At 34.4% G+C, this 17,597-nt stretch overlaps 1 protein-coding gene and 1 long non-coding RNA gene across 2 annotated transcripts in view; one reads left to right on the plus strand and one right to left on the minus strand.

The window, feature by feature from the left end:
• Positions 1-17,597, plus strand: part of LOC138305772 (putative ankyrin repeat protein RF_0950) — a 124,417-nt gene that overhangs the window by 28,232 nt on the left and 78,588 nt on the right. The window lies entirely within an intron of this gene.
• On the minus strand, positions 12,056-13,106 carry LOC138306784 (uncharacterized). Its single transcript, XR_011205916.1, has 3 exons — positions 12,984-13,106; positions 12,564-12,678; positions 12,056-12,144 (listed from the first exon to the last, which is right to left on the minus strand). It is a non-coding gene; the product is annotated as an uncharacterized lncRNA (long non-coding RNA).

Below are 17,597 nucleotides of genomic sequence, written 5' to 3' on the forward strand. Positions count from 1 at the left end.
TTTATAATCTAATTAAAACATTCCTTAATTTCAGTAGAATTAACAATTTACCCTGAAAACATATGCCCTAAGCAGTCATCACACTGTAATCTTATGTTCTCATCATTACTGAGACATCAGTCATCAGAGTGTAAATGTTTGCCCTCGTCACACTATAGTTTTTGCTTCTCATCAGTCATAATTACTAGTCTGTAAACATACACTTATTACATCAGTCATCACACCATAAACTTGTAGGCCATCATTCAACATACCCTCACCAGACTGAAATATCTTTATTAAACATACTTTCACAACATTTGATGTCCTCATTAAAAAAATTCAACTAAAATGTTATGTCCATATGGCTTGATAACAGATCTCTGTAGACTCATTTTGTGAATGTATCTGAATTTATCTGAAATAATAAGAATCACTTATCACAGAATGTCTTTTATTATTTCAGAAATTGGATAATGGAGAGAAGGGATATACTGCACTGTATACATTGGGTATCATCGTGCATTTGTTCCATAGACAGTGAAAATATCAGAATGGACTAGCGTGTTATACATGAGACACTGCTTTGCTTGGTTTACCCTCTGGGCTCTGATCGTACCGCGTTCATTCTCTTATAAAATTGCTAAATTAAGAAAGGAATTCGATTTTAATGACAAATTTCCAGGAATTCTTCAAGATGTATGTCTTCCGTTACTTGGTGCATAGTGTGCATTACTTCGACATAGCTTAATCATTCCGGATATAACCATCATCGAATATATTGGTCTTTATTTAGAATATCACACGGTTGTGACCATTGAAGCTTGATTTGCTATCATAACTGTCTATATCTGGTTACCTCAAATAAAAGTAATGATAACAAGTGATCTATTACGTATGCTAAAGAATAAAATACAAATATCTATCATATTACGCGGGTAGCAATTATCAAAGACAGAACTATAAAATTATTGCTCCGTATGTGCAAACATGTAACACGGATCGTTTAGTCTGGAACATACACATTTGCCGTTTTTTACATGTTGACTTGATACAATTGCAAGTCCACGTTTTACAAAGTAAAGTGCTTAATGCTACAAATGTTTAATATGAAGTCTATAAAAATAGTTAAAACAATGATGCAGATAATAACAGCCTTCATATATTCCTGTCTTATAAACATATTATCTCCAAAACACTTGATATCAATCCTTGTCGAATTTAGGAAGAAAAGCAAATTACACTCTGAAATCAAACCAAATGAAACCAGGATCAAGGCATGACCTAACTACAAATCAAGCAACATGTTATTTCTTCATTTTTTACAATCTCATAGATTAAGTAGAATTATATAGAAAATGATTTATTTTACTTAAAACTTATAATAGATACGTTTTCATAAAACGGAATGTATTCATCTCAGGAGGTGTTACTGTGTGAAATGATTTTTCTTCACTTATTTACAAAAATCATTTACCGCATTTCGCACTATCAGTTACTAAATTTAATGATACATTTTATTCTACATTTTTGAAGCAATGACACCATATTTTAGCAGCTAAATTACTACCACGTAATCATATATTCCATGCCTCTATTTGTGTCATATTATGTCAATTAACAACCGTCAAATTGTACCTTTATGTTTTATACGCAAACAGAATCAATATTTGACTGCTTAATTATTTGTATAATCATAATTTTATATTTCATTCTAATTAATCTTGTCTTACATCATCTTACATCATGCTTCGCTGTTGATACTATCGCATCAGTTTATTCATATATAGCGGTTTATTTTATTTTGCCAAAATTTGTACGTGCTTTCAAACCACACACACGACTTTGTCTATTCTAGATTGGCATTCGGTTATTGTGGTTTCCAAATTGCCGTACATGTGCAAAAATGACTTGTCTCTGTTGACATCGGAACAACAAAAAAGTATTGTTTTAATATCAACTTCACAACTTGAGCGTGTAATGTAGCATCCTAGCACTTAGTTGAACGCAAGTTACAGCACTGACCAACGAGTGTCGCTTTACATAACCTTTTAGAGAATGAACTCATCGAGAAGGTACTGTCAACGCACGTGGATTAATGTTGCATTTCAGTAAATTGCTTATTAGCATATCCATGTAAGTTATACGTTGTTGTACATTTTATACAATATTCAATGTTTTAATGCATTCCGATGACGTCACATTGTTTACGGATTTTGCGATGTGTCTGCACTGCAGACGTTTATTTGTTTATTTCGCAGTTTTTTTTCTTACATTTTGTATGTTTTAATTGATGACATATCATGAGAATACACCTATAATCCGCCAATTTAAAACATTTATCGAAAACCAGCATTTTCCGATGATAGGCTATTCTTGTTAGCGCATTATGTCATTGCAGTCGGGATCGGGCGTCATATTAACGATAGGTAGGATAGTTGAACCAGTCTTCAAATTACTGATATATTGATATAGCTTGTCGACACCACTTTTCATCATGTCAAAATTATTTTTAAAACTTTTTTTCGGTCAGATTTTGTATTTCGTCAGCTCCACTGCATATATTCATCAAATGTCTGCTCGTTTCTTCCGTGCAATACCATTGAAGAATTTCGCTATCGTGACAAAAACATTAACACATGGTCTAAAAATCGCCCTTGAGCAAAACCAATATCCATGAAACATATGTGAGAGTAAAGGTAATTGTATGTAAATAATGAAGAGCAATGACTTAAAAACGTTATAAAGCCAGTATATATTAATAATCCGAAATAAAAGGCCAAAATCAATTCAGATTAAATTGAAAAAATCATTTCTATGAAATATATTTTCCGCTTTGTATGTATACGGCGGGTTATTTCGAAAAAAAATGAAGAGAGCTGAGCATTTCCAGCAAAATGCAAATCCGTTTAAAATGACCAAAAATAGTAGTCAGTTAGATTTTTCCACAAGTAGGTGCTTAATGCATGTTCCAAAAAAATTTAATAAATATACACACATTACACAAAGTAGTGTTATCAGCACAGTTTCTAAAGTAAGTTATAGAACACATCGCTGAAGCAGCTTACTTGATATTCTCATTCTGCGGTGAAAAGACGATATACTGGGCTTAGCTCCGTGGATATTAACAGACACACACAGTGTTCATAGCTGTCCGTCCTGAGAAGATCCACGGTGACCACGGAACAGACAGTAGCACCGACGACAGAAATCTAACTTAGCGAATCCTAAGATACTTTCAACAATGATAGAAAAAACAATCGGGCAAAAATGTTAATGGGATCACTTGAATCTGGTTGCTTTATATCCGTTTAATAAATTCGATAACATGTAATTTGGTGTTTTCCACATCTGAAGGAATACTTTTCTTACTTGACAACGAAGTTTTATCTTCCTTGTGAGATGAAATGTCATGTCGGTCCGCGCGCTAAAAGGTGACGTCACAATCACTGGAAATGACGTCATGTTTGCAAACTCTAAAATCTCGCATTGTGGTGTCATCTTTTCTTGAATCATGGCAATAGAATATGTTGTAAAGTAATTCTTTGAAGGGTAATTATTGTTTTTTTGATGTATTTTCAAATTGTTTCAGTGATATTACACACTGAATATGATTACTGTATTAATTTGCGAATGGGCTGACATATTCACCATGTTTAGTGGAATGAATTATTTTCCTTCTCGCATCAAAAAAAGCGTCTCGTTTTCTAGAGAAACCACAGTAAATAACTGCCAATATGCTTTGTTTTTAATGAAGAAATACACAGAGTACACGGTTAATATCTTACAATACAGGATTTATTTTTGATCTATTTTAATTTTGTTTTATTTTGGTAGCCGACGCGGAAAACCGAGAGATCTAATTCGCAAAGCCTCGTTACTGCTCGGCTTTACTAGTTCGGGCAATCAAATAATAAGCTTTATGTATTGAAACGATAACTAACTGCCTGTATCAATTTGTATATCCAAACGTCTGAACCTCCAAAGTGCGAAGCGGACTTTAACTACTTAATGAATCCCTTAAAATAAGTCATATACAATATAATTAATACAATGTTGCTCCCTAAGACTCCATGTGAAGTCAGTCCCTCCATTTCCAAGATATCTACAGTACCCAATAATAAGGTCCTTTATTGAAATCTGGGTTACCATTTGTGATTCAGATGTGGGCAGGTTTTTGCCAGGTTCCTGACCACTGTATGGTGAACTTTCCCCTCGGGATACACGTCTACACGGCTTGATCCGTGATCACCCAACATTTACTCCCATGCCCGTAGGCTAACGACTAAAGAACGTTCAAATAAATCAAAACCAAAAGGAGCACACAGAGAAAAAACAACTGACTCTACTCTACCCAATTACACAATATTAATTGCGCCAGTTGAATACACAGCACTTACCAAGACTTTCACATCTAACATTATTGAGACAAAAACCCCTCAAAAAAAATGTGTGGACTCAGTTTTGTGTAGTGGTGAACGCTACATTCCATAGATACTCGCACCTAGCTGGCCGGGGATGTTGAATCCCAGGCCACGGACTTAGAAATAAAATGGGTCATTTTGAGCGCCGAGTGCACGGTTGGTTTGTTCTATTGGATACTCCACCACTATATGACTCCTCAAGTTTTCTTATTACATCCTGTTTATTTTTGTATGATAAATAAGTCCACCGAGTAATCGAGTAATGTCAATTGTTCTTGAAAGGTAAAATTTTGATTGATAATTTATCCCTCATCTAACCAAGAAAGAGAGGTGGAGGGGGGGGTTACATTAAAAAAGAGAGAAAATCTCTAACTAAATGTAACGAAATAAATGTAGGATATGCATTCACAGTAAGTATATCAAAACATTTTATTTTGAGATTAGAAAAAAACTAATCCATATGGTTTAAAAGCTATAGGTCTAGCATAGCTTAGTAGTCAAATACCAACACTTACATTGAAGTTTGGATTTTTACGATTTATGCAAATCTTTAAGTTATTGGTACTATCGCGAATCATTCTACACAGGTTGTCATTACACTGATGATTTGCGGGAATTCAGATCCATTTTTGTCATGCGTATCCGTTCCGTGAGCCAAAGCGAAAAGTTATAAAAAAATATATGCATTAAGATGAGACCATTTGAACACTCTCCTATTAAGAAATTTTGTTTTGAATTATCTTATCTTGCCATTTGGTTCGATACACCATGGGTTTTTTGTGTTGCAGAAATTAACTGTAATATATTAATATGTAGTAGGATATGTGCAAATAACCCTGTGAACTATGCCTATGTGTTAAGGTGTCATTCTCATAATGTTGTGTACACAACCCTATGCATACAAACAAATGACCAGAACATACGCAAAAAATACAAATATCATAAGATAATTGAGATAAATAAAAGTTCTAGTGTAAATCATTTCGAAGACAATACACGTAGAGTGTTTTATCATCCATTATCTTCTAGTTATGAATGCGTGGATCATCTCTATGATGAATGTGATGTTGTCAAAATATCAAATACACGTGCTTATAATGGGGTGGGGGGGGGGGGTTGGGCAGTCCATCTGATTTATCGGATACAATCAACCTTACCACTCCCACCTGAAGTATATTATATTAGTAAGTAAATGCACACGTTTAAACAATAATAAACGTAATCCTTATATTGGATTGTGCTCCTGTTGTTGCAGTACAACAATTTAATCAGATGATCTGCCGCTTATTCCTTAAATACTGCGTAGCGTTAGCCATGAGCCCTGAAATGATAACAATTGTGACACTGGCAGTTAGTGGTATGTTATTGTCCATTTATTTTATCTAAAATTTTCCCCAATCTTACTATTAGCCATGCATCCCATACATTTCATTTGTGGTGATAAATTATACACGTCTTAACCACAATCATATGACATTGTTAGTCTAATGTAGGCTATTGATATGGACCAAGACTATATTATTTTGTAAGCATCTGTATGTAAACTATTTTGTTACCTATCATAAGGAATATGAAAGAAAAATCTACTTGGCGGATTGCTCACAAAAGTTTGGCCAACAATATTTACGTTTTATACCCTGATTAAGTGTAAAAATAGATTTTGTAACATCGATGACGAAGCGTATGAACAAAATTCAATATTTCTTGAATAAAATAGAATACGTCTTAAGACATGACGGTTCCATTGATTATTTCCATAGGATTATATTGTTCAAAAATCAATAAGCAACGTCGAGACGTCTCTATTGTAAAGTCATCAAAACACATGGTGTATTAGCCAATTCTTGGATTAGAGTTCCCTCTGATAGTAGTATGTGATTGTGTATACGAACTAAAGCTCTACGGACAATCACGTATTTCAATAGAACCCGTGGAATAGAAGAGAACAATATAGAATAATCATATAATATTCAATATAATCTGGTTCTAGAGAACCCTTCAGTGGGATATATATTGCGGGTAAAGTACGGGCATTAAAGTCGATTGATATTTTTTGTCCTTCGATTTTATATATGATATACGAGAATCTAGAGTTACCATCGGACAACAGAGGAGACAAGATGGACATCAACGAGATTCACTTTGGTTTATTGTTGAACAAATTCAGATATTATATAACTTGAACGTAGTGAGACTTAGATGTATTTTACATTTTTATGATAGCTGTTTCCAATGAAAACGATCAATTGATAACTCATTGTAACGAGGTTATCACATATGATTATCACCCTTTTTCTTATTCATTCATCTGCGGTTATGTGATAACCGGTTAAATGGTTTTCAAAGTATCTATCACATAAGAATGCCCGTAAAACAATTATACGAGTTAGATTCCACATGGACAGCGGTGGGGATAGGGTATTCCATCCGTTCAAGTGACATTAAAAGATGCTGCCTGGCAGACATATGCATAGAAGATTCACCATCATTTGAGACGAGTAACTAGATGCATAAACGTGTATATATTGTCACTAATTTAACATCAAAATGCAATATAAAATACACATACTCGGGTTTTTATTACTTTTTGAGTGCATACACCAATCAGTACATAATTTCATATAGGAACAAAGTGCAACGGATTTATTTTTCGGGACGACAATTAATCACATTGTAAAATTTCGTACAGTGTGTAATATTGTCTACAGCTGTGTTAAATATTTCTAATACAAATGGCAAACTCAACAACGTTTTCAATATTGGTAATGTTGTGGTAAAGAAAGTAAGCTTTTGTTACTGAGAAGAAAAATACTAAATTCTCCTGTTTTCATAGTGAGAAAATACCATTCGTGCGAAAGAATCTATAAAGCAATGAGTATTCAAGAAATATTTGAAAATGGAACGTGTTTATTATATATTATGCTGAAAGATAAACGTGTCTAATGCCTGCGAATGTTGTATCTGTAAGTGTAGGGAAAAAATGTAAATGTGATTTTTGAAACGGCCTTTAAAACTAACATAATCGACCGCGCTACCTCATCCACGAATGGATAATGACTTTCCGGTTAAGAGCACTTATTTTTCATGGTTACATATCCTCATGAAGCCTTAACCACACTTTGCCCTATTTGTTTCTAATTGTTTTGGCTCATGCAATGTCTTAATAATATTATACAGAAACTCGGATAATGCCACAGCACTGAATGCAAGAGTACTAGAGGTATACGATTGGTAGTGGTCTACTGTGGCATAGTGTTCCCATAGTGAAATTCTCCCAGACTTGAGATGCGTGTTATTAAAATTTACAGTCCACATGGTGTAACTTAGGTTCACTTTCCAGCGTTCTCAGTTCATACCACCGGATATTCTTTACATAAATTATACGTAGATATATGGAATCAAGTACGAAATTCGTTTTTAATGACAATCTTCCATGGAATCTTTAAAGATGTATGCATTCCGTTACTTTGGAATGTATAATGAGATAAGTTACTTCTTCCATCATAGACTAAATCAATTCCAAAATAACCAATCACTCGAGACATAAGGACTCAATTTAGGATGTGAAACGGTTGTTGCCCCACCGAGGGTATACAATCTAATAGTTAACAACATGGATGTATGATTTGAATAAGTGTATTTATAGAGAAAAACCTCTCCTGAGAAAATAAACCCAATAATCTAAGCAACAAATCTCTTACATGATAGTGCATAAAAACGATCTGAATTAGTGCTGTAAGTACGCATTAATGTATTTAATTAATAACCTTACGATATTTATAAATACCTAAACTCCTTAAATCATTGACTTGGAAACCGAATTAATAATGTATCCAAATCTATCAAATAATTATCTAACTTAAAAATAAACAAAAAGCACAAAGTGGTATTTACCAGTAATAATGTTAGTTCTAATTTAAAAGAACGTGGTATTAGCTGGTATATAATCAAGTAGTTTTTTATAAGACATGTGTTATTTGAGTTATTACAACTTGGCTGTTTGATATCGATTTCCGCAAGTGACCAAACTATTGTAATTACTTTTGTTTTTTCTTCACACAAATCAAGCTTGATATTTTATCATAACTTGTATATGTGGTTATTTCAAATAAAAGTTCTGAGAAGAAGTGATCCATTACGTAAGTTTAAAAACAAAATACAAACATATATCATATATATCGGATAAAAAGAATCAAAGACACAGTTTTGAATGTAACAGGGATATGCTTTTCTTGAACTTATGCATTTCCCGTTTAGTACATGTTTGACTATTACAAGTACAAGCCCACCATGCTTGATTTTTAACTACAAAGTAAGTAAAGTGCTTATTGTTACACAAGTTTACAATCATCGTAGGCATTATTCTAATACCATATTGTCGATTAAGAATAATGAGTGCAAGAAAACAACAGAGGCTTCAGTTTATGCCGGTAGGCTCGATGAACACATGAGCTAAAATCAACTCATAGCTTTTGTAATCATCTCTTTGTCGAGATTTAGAAAGAAAAGGCAATTTTACTATAAAAGTCGAAGCAAAATGCATCCTGGACACCAATGTCATGACCCGCAATATCAAGTTCAAGTCACAATATCTCTCTCTCTCATTTCTTACATTTTTATTAAATCTAGTTAATAACAATTCCTTCATATTCAGTAGAAGTTAACAAAATTAGCCCTGAAAACATATATAATAGATACATTTTTATCAAATGGAATATACAAATATTAATAGGTACTGCTATTTTAAATTATTTGTCCGTAATAATGAATAATTACTATTTTCAGATTTCAATTATTAACCATCAAATACCATATTGTTATGTCACATTACGTTAATCGGTTGTAAATCTATGATATGCAAAGTTAGTATGTTCCATATAAGGGTATGCAATATAAAATTAGTCTATAAAACTATATCTCAGAATTCCATTGTAGGATAATATGATATGATATTTGTAATGATCTTTGGTCCTTTCTCGCGTCATCAGATACTCAATTTAATAACGTATTTTATTCTACATTTTAAAGTATTTTCTTGATTTAAGCAGCTCAAATAATGCAACATATTCATATATTTAATGCGTCTATATGTGCCCTCTGATGTAAATCAACGAACGACAATTTGTTCCTTAAAGTATATATTTTATAAGCCAACAGATTCAATATTTTTGACAGCTTAATTTATCTGTCTTTCTGCGCTAATCATGATATTTAATTACCATTCTTTTTATTTCTTAATACTATGATCGTTGTTAATACTACCACATAAGTGTTTTTATATGTAAATATTATGTATTTTATGCCCAATGTGTAATTGCATCCGACCAAAAGCGTATTTGTCTATCATAAATTCGGTTATTGCGTTTACTAAATTGCAGTACATGTGAAGTATTATCACGGCAACAAAACATTATTGTTGTTAATAACAACTGCACGAACTGGGTGTGTAATGTAGCATACTAGCACTTAGCTGAAAGCAAGTTATAGAACTGACAAACGGGTGTCGCTTTACGAAACCTTTAAGAAAATGAACAAATTCAGTACTGTCAAAGACGCTCGTCGTTTTGCTTTGCAATAACATGGTTTCGTTTTGACATACTTATCATCGGGTTTCCGTACATATGACTTGCAAGTTTAATGAAAATATCCAAAGAAATAGCAGAATTTGGAAATGGAGATTATTTAAAGCTTGTTATCTTGCAACTGTCCCAAATTCTGATTTACTGCTGCTAGATAAACCGTCAATACAAATTGCTTTTTCCGCTGCCAATACGATCACGTCAATTAGTTCCATATTTGTCGGAACTTTTTCTGACTTGACCACGATAGTTAACGATCCTTTGAATGAAACGTCATTAAGTCCCGCTTAAAAGTTACGTCACTTTAATTGTCATTTTTTACGGAATAGAAAATCTCATATCACGGTTTAGTCTTTCCTTGACTCATGACAAAACTTTGTATTGTAAAATTATTAAGTTATGGGTGGTTTCATTGTTTTAGGCTTTTAGTGATATTACACACTGAATAGAATTACTGGTACTATTTTTTGAATGCATTTACATATTTCCCATGGTAGTGAAAAGATGTACAATCTCCTTCAGTTTAGTGAAAGAACATTTTCTTCTGCCTCGAAGAAGAGTCTCGCTTCGAGCGAAACCAAGTAAATAATTGCCAATGTACATTCGTTTTGAATGTGGTAAAGGTAGGATAGACATGATATTTTGGTTTTATTTCAGTTCTTTATGCAAATTGAACCTTGTATTGGGATATAATACTGTGACAATAATAATTAATTAATAAGCCGCGTTGGCCGAGTATTTAGGATGTCTCGACAAATTACTGGTCGGTGTTTTTTCTCCGGGTACTCCGGCTTTCCTCCACCAACAAACCTGGCACGTCCTTAAATGACCCTGGCTGTTAATAAGACGTTAAACTAATCAAACCAAAAAATGCTTATTCAATCGGACTGTTAAACTGATTGAATATCTATAAAGTTCAATAACTTCAATCGGTTAACATGGCATGTGCTGTGAATGTATATTGAGTGTGATTGGCAACGTATCAATAACAGTGTGCATACGACATGCAGACATCACAAGCACATGTAAACTGTGTAGGGTATGCATTGATCTTCTATCGCACACACACGTGTACAGTCGTGTGTAGTGAAACGTTATTTTGGTGTATGTAACTAAATCACTACATCTGTAGCTGTAAAATGGAGTTTTTCTAAATGAATTATTACAGTTTTATTTTACCGACATGTATATACCAAATTTATTGTTTGTTTCAATCATATCCATAATGTTCTTCTTAAAACGTTGTTAGCTATCGTACATGCAATGTACATGTACATGTGCACATGCATGATGTTATACCGGTATGGTAAGAAAAAAGGGGTCTGTCACAGCTGTGGTTGCTGAATGGTTAAGATGTCCAGACATAATACCACAAACCCTCCACATCTGAGTAATGAATGCCATCTATATGGAAATGGTTGCTGAATAAACATAATACAGGTTAGTATCTTACAAAACAGGCTTATTTTGATGTTTGACAAAGGAATGGCTTTTTTAAGTATTGTGAGATACCAACGATACATTTTCTCTCTCATTCTCTCCATATATATTATTTTTTTGCGATAGATTACTCACCTTGAATTCAATTTGAAGTATACCATCATACGAGGTTTTGTCTCATTTTGAAAAAAATGTAATCCATGTCACATATTTCTTTTCAAATTTATCGTTAATTTGTAATGTAACGAAACGAAATTGCAATAAATGATTATATAGTAACCCATTTCTTTTTTAGGTTGTCTTAGACAGAATAAAATTAAGATACATTATTAGATGTATCAAATTCAAAACTGTGTAACACTGCGTACATTATAACCATATGGAATGTGTATGACGTAATGAGATTTCTCTGGATTAAAATAACAACTAGAGATAAATACTACATGTCACTCTGAAAATAAATATCCTTCAAAAACTGTTAAAGTACACACATATTTAACCAGCAGGATATTTAGTTAGTGCAAACAACCATTCATATTAAAAGTGTACCACATAATATCGCAATTAGAAGTCAATCTATAGTCTTTACTTGGTATACTTAGTTTTTTTTGTAAAGATTGTTACCAATTACTTACCTTGTTTGGGTCTGCTCCTTGCCCTAGGAGGTCTATTACTTCTCTCATGTTATCTGTCTTTACCGCATCATACAGTCTGCTAACAAGCTAAAAAGACAGTTAAATTTCTAATATCGAAGTGTTTTAGTACACTATCAGTCGATGACATATCATTTTTATTATAATTGATGGAATATAGTTACATTAACGGAGAGATGATGGTAGATGAATCCCATGCGGTTGCATTGTTCGTTTCATTTGTGTTAATCAGCTCATAACATTTCATATTCAGTAAATGCTATTTCTTAACGAATGTAGTGTGATTAATACAGTCAAAGGTCATTTCATTTATATACATATATGTAAAAAAATGAAAAGTCATCGAATTAATATCTAAAGTATGGCACAAATGATGATGGTCATCCATTATAAAAATAAAATTAGTTTATTATTAAAGCGTGACTTAAACATTTTTATATTTTGTTACAAGTTATGTTTTTTTAAAGAATATTGTTATATATACTCACATCAGCCATTTCTATTCGTTACTGGTTGTACTGTTGAACTAAACTAGCTTTGCAGAACCTGCACCGTGAATTCCGGATCCTTACTGATTTGCTCAAATCAATGTGCGTGGTTCACCTAGATGACACAAGTAAGTTTTGTATGTTTTGTAGCTAAAATATCAGCATACAAAAACAAACAATTTAAAACTTCCCCATGATGCATGTGAATTCAATAATTGTCTATAATCGACATGTATACAATTGAACGTCTACAAATCTGGAATTTTATCAGGCATTCCATTATTACATTCACCATGTATCGATGGTCAATAATTATGTTGATCATAACCGTCTACTTGGCTTTATCTTAAAAGATTTACAACGTGAACACTAAAAAGCCGTGTTATATTATATTATACTATAAATTCAATTGTACCTTACATTTAAGCCTTATTCTTCCACGTTTCCATCTTCTCGACACACATTATTTTGATTTGCATCGTGAGACGGTCTATGGTGATTTGTTTCTGAACATAGCTAAACAAGAAAACAACAAACATAAACATTCAACAGTATCAACAAGTGATACGAAATTAAATTTTGGAACAAATGTATCATTTGAACTCTAATAATAATATGGGTACTACATTCAAATCGAATTTCAATATGTACAGTTTGCCTATCACCTTTTCTTGTCTTTCAACCTGATATTATAGTGAAGTGTCATGTATATAACAACTGCTTAACTATACCAAGTCCCAGAGTTGGTACATGTGTATGTTTCCCCATCTAAAGGGTGATTATTTCTTGCCCTTTTTAGTATCATAATTATGTATTAATGGGAAAATGGACGCGGCCCATTTAAGAATTAAGAAATTGTTGTAAAGTGCATCAACTAAAGCGTAATATTAGAGTAAAACAAAACGACTAACGTATTTTCTTCAATATTATAACATTAATATTGATACTGATATGACCATGTGATTAAAGTCGCCTGAATAATACACTTGACATGCTAAAGGTTAATGTGTTGCGAATCTTTCCGCCAAATCTGAACCACTTTACTAAGGTCACAGTTCAATGATTTAGATATGACATTGTGTAGTAGTCAAGCTTTAGTGTGTTGACATTGTTTACATTAATTGATAGCTTCTAAATTGATGGCGGTTTGATCATATTTATCTGAATTTCTGTTCAAATTGTTTGTTCTTTGGTAACAGTGCGAGAGTATCGGTCGCCAGTCGGGTTCGAACCCGCGATCCCGTACATACGTTATTCCCTCTGGCGCGAAGCTAGAAGGCGACCGTATCATTATGTACCATTCAAACCTGTTACACAATTATCCCAATCTCGTATAGCTAGCATTTGCTAGGAGTGGTATATGGCACCAAATGTATCAGGGCGAGAGTAGTGTGCCACCAGACGAGCTCTAACCCGCGACCCCGGACTTACTGGTCCGCTGCTCTGCCGACTGAGCTAAAGGGAAATTCCCTCTAGCGCAAAGCTAGAAGGCGACCGTATTACTATGTACAAGTAAAGCCTGCTTCACTTGCATATATTCGCGAATAGGTGGGCGGAATTGGGTATTCAATATTCAAGGACCATAATAGTGTTTGATATTGAGTGATAGCTAGTCCTATATCAGATGATTCTAACTATACTTAGATATCTATCATAAAGCTAATCAAGGTAACACATCTTATTTCTACTTATCATTTGTCGAAAAGAAATATCCAAAAGTACGATATTAAAAGACCAAACAACCTCACAGTTCCTATCAACAATAACTAAAGATACCCCTTCGAACTTAAAACTCGGCGTTACAAATAGTACATCGGAAAATGAACATATGTCATTACTTATTGATTATAATCAAAGGTGCAGTATAGTAAACACAATTGAGATTTCGACAAATATTGCACACGTTCTAACAAAGTTGATTGAGTCGTTATTATTATTATCGGTAACCATCTACTTCCTTGATCAGCGTACAATGTATGTGATGTGGAAAATTCACTCTCCCGTCCTCCCCCATCCGTCTATAACGCATTGGTGATTTATTTACGTGTTAACGTTTGTCTTTTACAACTATTCAAATCACTTTTATAGTTGTGTATATCATGTTTTAGATTAATACTTATGTTTTTAAAGTTAGTTTTTTTTATTAACATGATTATAACAGGAGTAATGGCTGGTACACGCGTAAAGATAAATCAGCTAATTTTATAGCTCTACTATTAGATGTCAACAATGCTTTTAAACATCTCACTTGAATCGCAAGATAATAACTTAAATGCTAAAAAATGAATACATCATGCTATAGATGTAATACACTGCAATGTGTGCATTTGAACCTCCTTATATTGAAGCAATACTCTTTTTAATAGAAAATTGGATTCCAAAGCCGCATAAGAGCGCAGCTATATGAGCTAAAATTCGCAAGATTGTAAGTGTCTCAACCCCTTACACACTTGAGTTGCGATTGGTATTGAATCTATCAGAGGACAGAGACTCTTTTAAATGCAATTACATAAGGCACATGTGTTAAACACTAGCTGTATGACTATGTCTGTGGATATTGCCAATTCAGATAATATATGAGAATTCATGGGGGGGGGGGGGGGGGGGGGGGGGGGGGCTCAGGCAGATATCGATAGTCAGAGCCTCTCAATATCATGATATGGCGCTCGATAGAAAAGGTAATTGAATTATACCTGGTATAGTTCAAATCTTTGGGTTCAGTTCCAAGGACGCGTGACGTGGCAAAATAACCTTCTGGTGTATCTGTGAGGCGTTCATCTTTGGCATACTAGGCTTACTTGACGTGACATCGTCTGAACATGTTGCGCCAGCGCTATGATAGATGTTGAGATATGTACTACAGACAAGCAGAGTTTTCCATATTTTTCATCGCGGTTCATTAGTTTGTGTTTTTTTTCGTCAACAACTTTGTAATTATATATCTATATGAACTTTAAGCGAATCCACCCGTGACCGGTCTTGTCTTCACAGTAACCAATTAGTACTTAATTTCTAGCTATGCAGATAACGAGAATTAAAGCTATCGGCTGCCTCCTATATGGAGCGCGCGCTGTCTTCTCTCAATACTTGACATATATTAGAATATAATCAGGCCTAGATGCTACTTACAGTACTTATGTGAGTATAGTTACAGTGTCAGGCAACTGCTTATAAATCTATGGTAAATTATGATATGGTGATAATTCGTCATCCCGAGCTATGTGAAACATTCCTATCGCGACCCAAAAAGAGGTCAATACAAACAATCAGCCAGCGGTACTAACAGTCAGTGACACACAATTGGAGGTTGATAGTCAAACCATGCCATCAACTGGGTACTACAGTGTACGCACAACTGGGTTGGGTATATACAAGCACATGATCAGTGCGTAATAACAGGTAATCACAGACAGGAGTGATGGTCTATAAAAACATGATACAGTATGGTTTACCAGGTAACGACACATGGGGGGTATAGATAAATCAAGTGATCAGTGGTAAAACTAGGCAACACACTACGTGTAGGATGATCATCAATACCATGGACTCATTGGGTTATATCAAGCGTAACTCACAACATGGTGCAAGGTGATATCAACTACCAGAGTGACCTGTGGGTAATACATGTATAACGAACTAATTGCGTGAATGGATATCTGAAAACTTTGACCAGATAGTTATAAAACAGTTAAACACACAAGGGAGGTATATCCATAAATAAGACCTCAGACTGCGTAGTAGTCACGTGTGACCGCCAGGTGAGAGTATAGTCAAAACGATTACTCAGTGCGTATACATGTAATCACACTGAAGGTAGGAAATTATAAGTACCGATGACCAAGTGGTATACAAGGGTAACCACTCTGTTGGACTGGGTATATCTAAAACTGTAGACCAGTGTTATACAGGTAACACATCAGGCAGTTATAAATCCAAACTAAGACCATTGGTAAAGCATGATTAACACACAGGACTGTATATCCAGAATCGATGACCAAGTAGTATAATGGTAGACATCACAGTAGGAAGTATAATCGAAACATGACACGTGAGGTATAGCATTGGAACACACATTGGAGCTATATCATACATGATCACATGGCTATATTCAAGGTAACAACACTTGGGAGGATATATATGAAAAATGTATTCCTCTCAGTGGCTACCCTACAGTGGTAACACACACGGAAGGTATCTCAAACGATGGACCATGTATACAGTAACACACAGGGATGTATATCAAAACATGACCAGTAAGTATACTAGGTAAACACACATGGAGAGAATAGCTCAAAACATGAACCCGTGCCGTATAGACAGGTAACACACAAGAGATGCGTATATCAAAACGTGGACCCAGTTGTATACAGGAATCACACATGGTATGGTGACTGTCCAAACAGACCAGGCTATACAGGGTAACACACAAGGAGGCTATATCAAACATGACCATGTGTGTTATACAGTTAACATCACAGGATGTGTTGTATCAAAACTTATGTACCATGTGATATATGTCATACTAGGGTATCACACAGCGGAATGAGTATCATTCAAAGCTGTGACCAATCCGGCAGTGGTGTAGTATACACCCATCTGGTAAACACACAGGAGTATATCAAAAACTAATGACCAGTGGTATTACAGGGTAGTACAACACAGGGAGGTCATGATCAAACTTTGATTCTGTGTATACATAGGTAACACTACATGGGAGGTATATCAACATGTGTACCTAGTGGTTTATACAGGTAACACACTAGGGGAGTATACTCAAAACATGCAGGTCCAGACGCGTCACTACAGGAGTGCACCGACAGGGGGGTGGATATATCAAATCATGACACAGCGTATGCAGGTTACCGAACATGGAGTGTTAATATTCCAAACATGACCAGTAGAATACAGCCGAAACATCACAGGGAGGTATATTTAATACCTTGTAATCTAGAAGTATACCGGTAATCACCCAAACCCCAGAGAGTGGAAAACAAGGCTATATCAAACGATGACCTAGTGTATACAAGGTACCAT

This window comes from Argopecten irradians, chromosome 13, assembly GCF_041381155.1.
Source record: "Argopecten irradians isolate NY chromosome 13, Ai_NY, whole genome shotgun sequence".
In the NCBI taxonomy this organism is placed as follows: domain Eukaryota; kingdom Metazoa; phylum Mollusca; class Bivalvia; order Pectinida; family Pectinidae; genus Argopecten; species Argopecten irradians.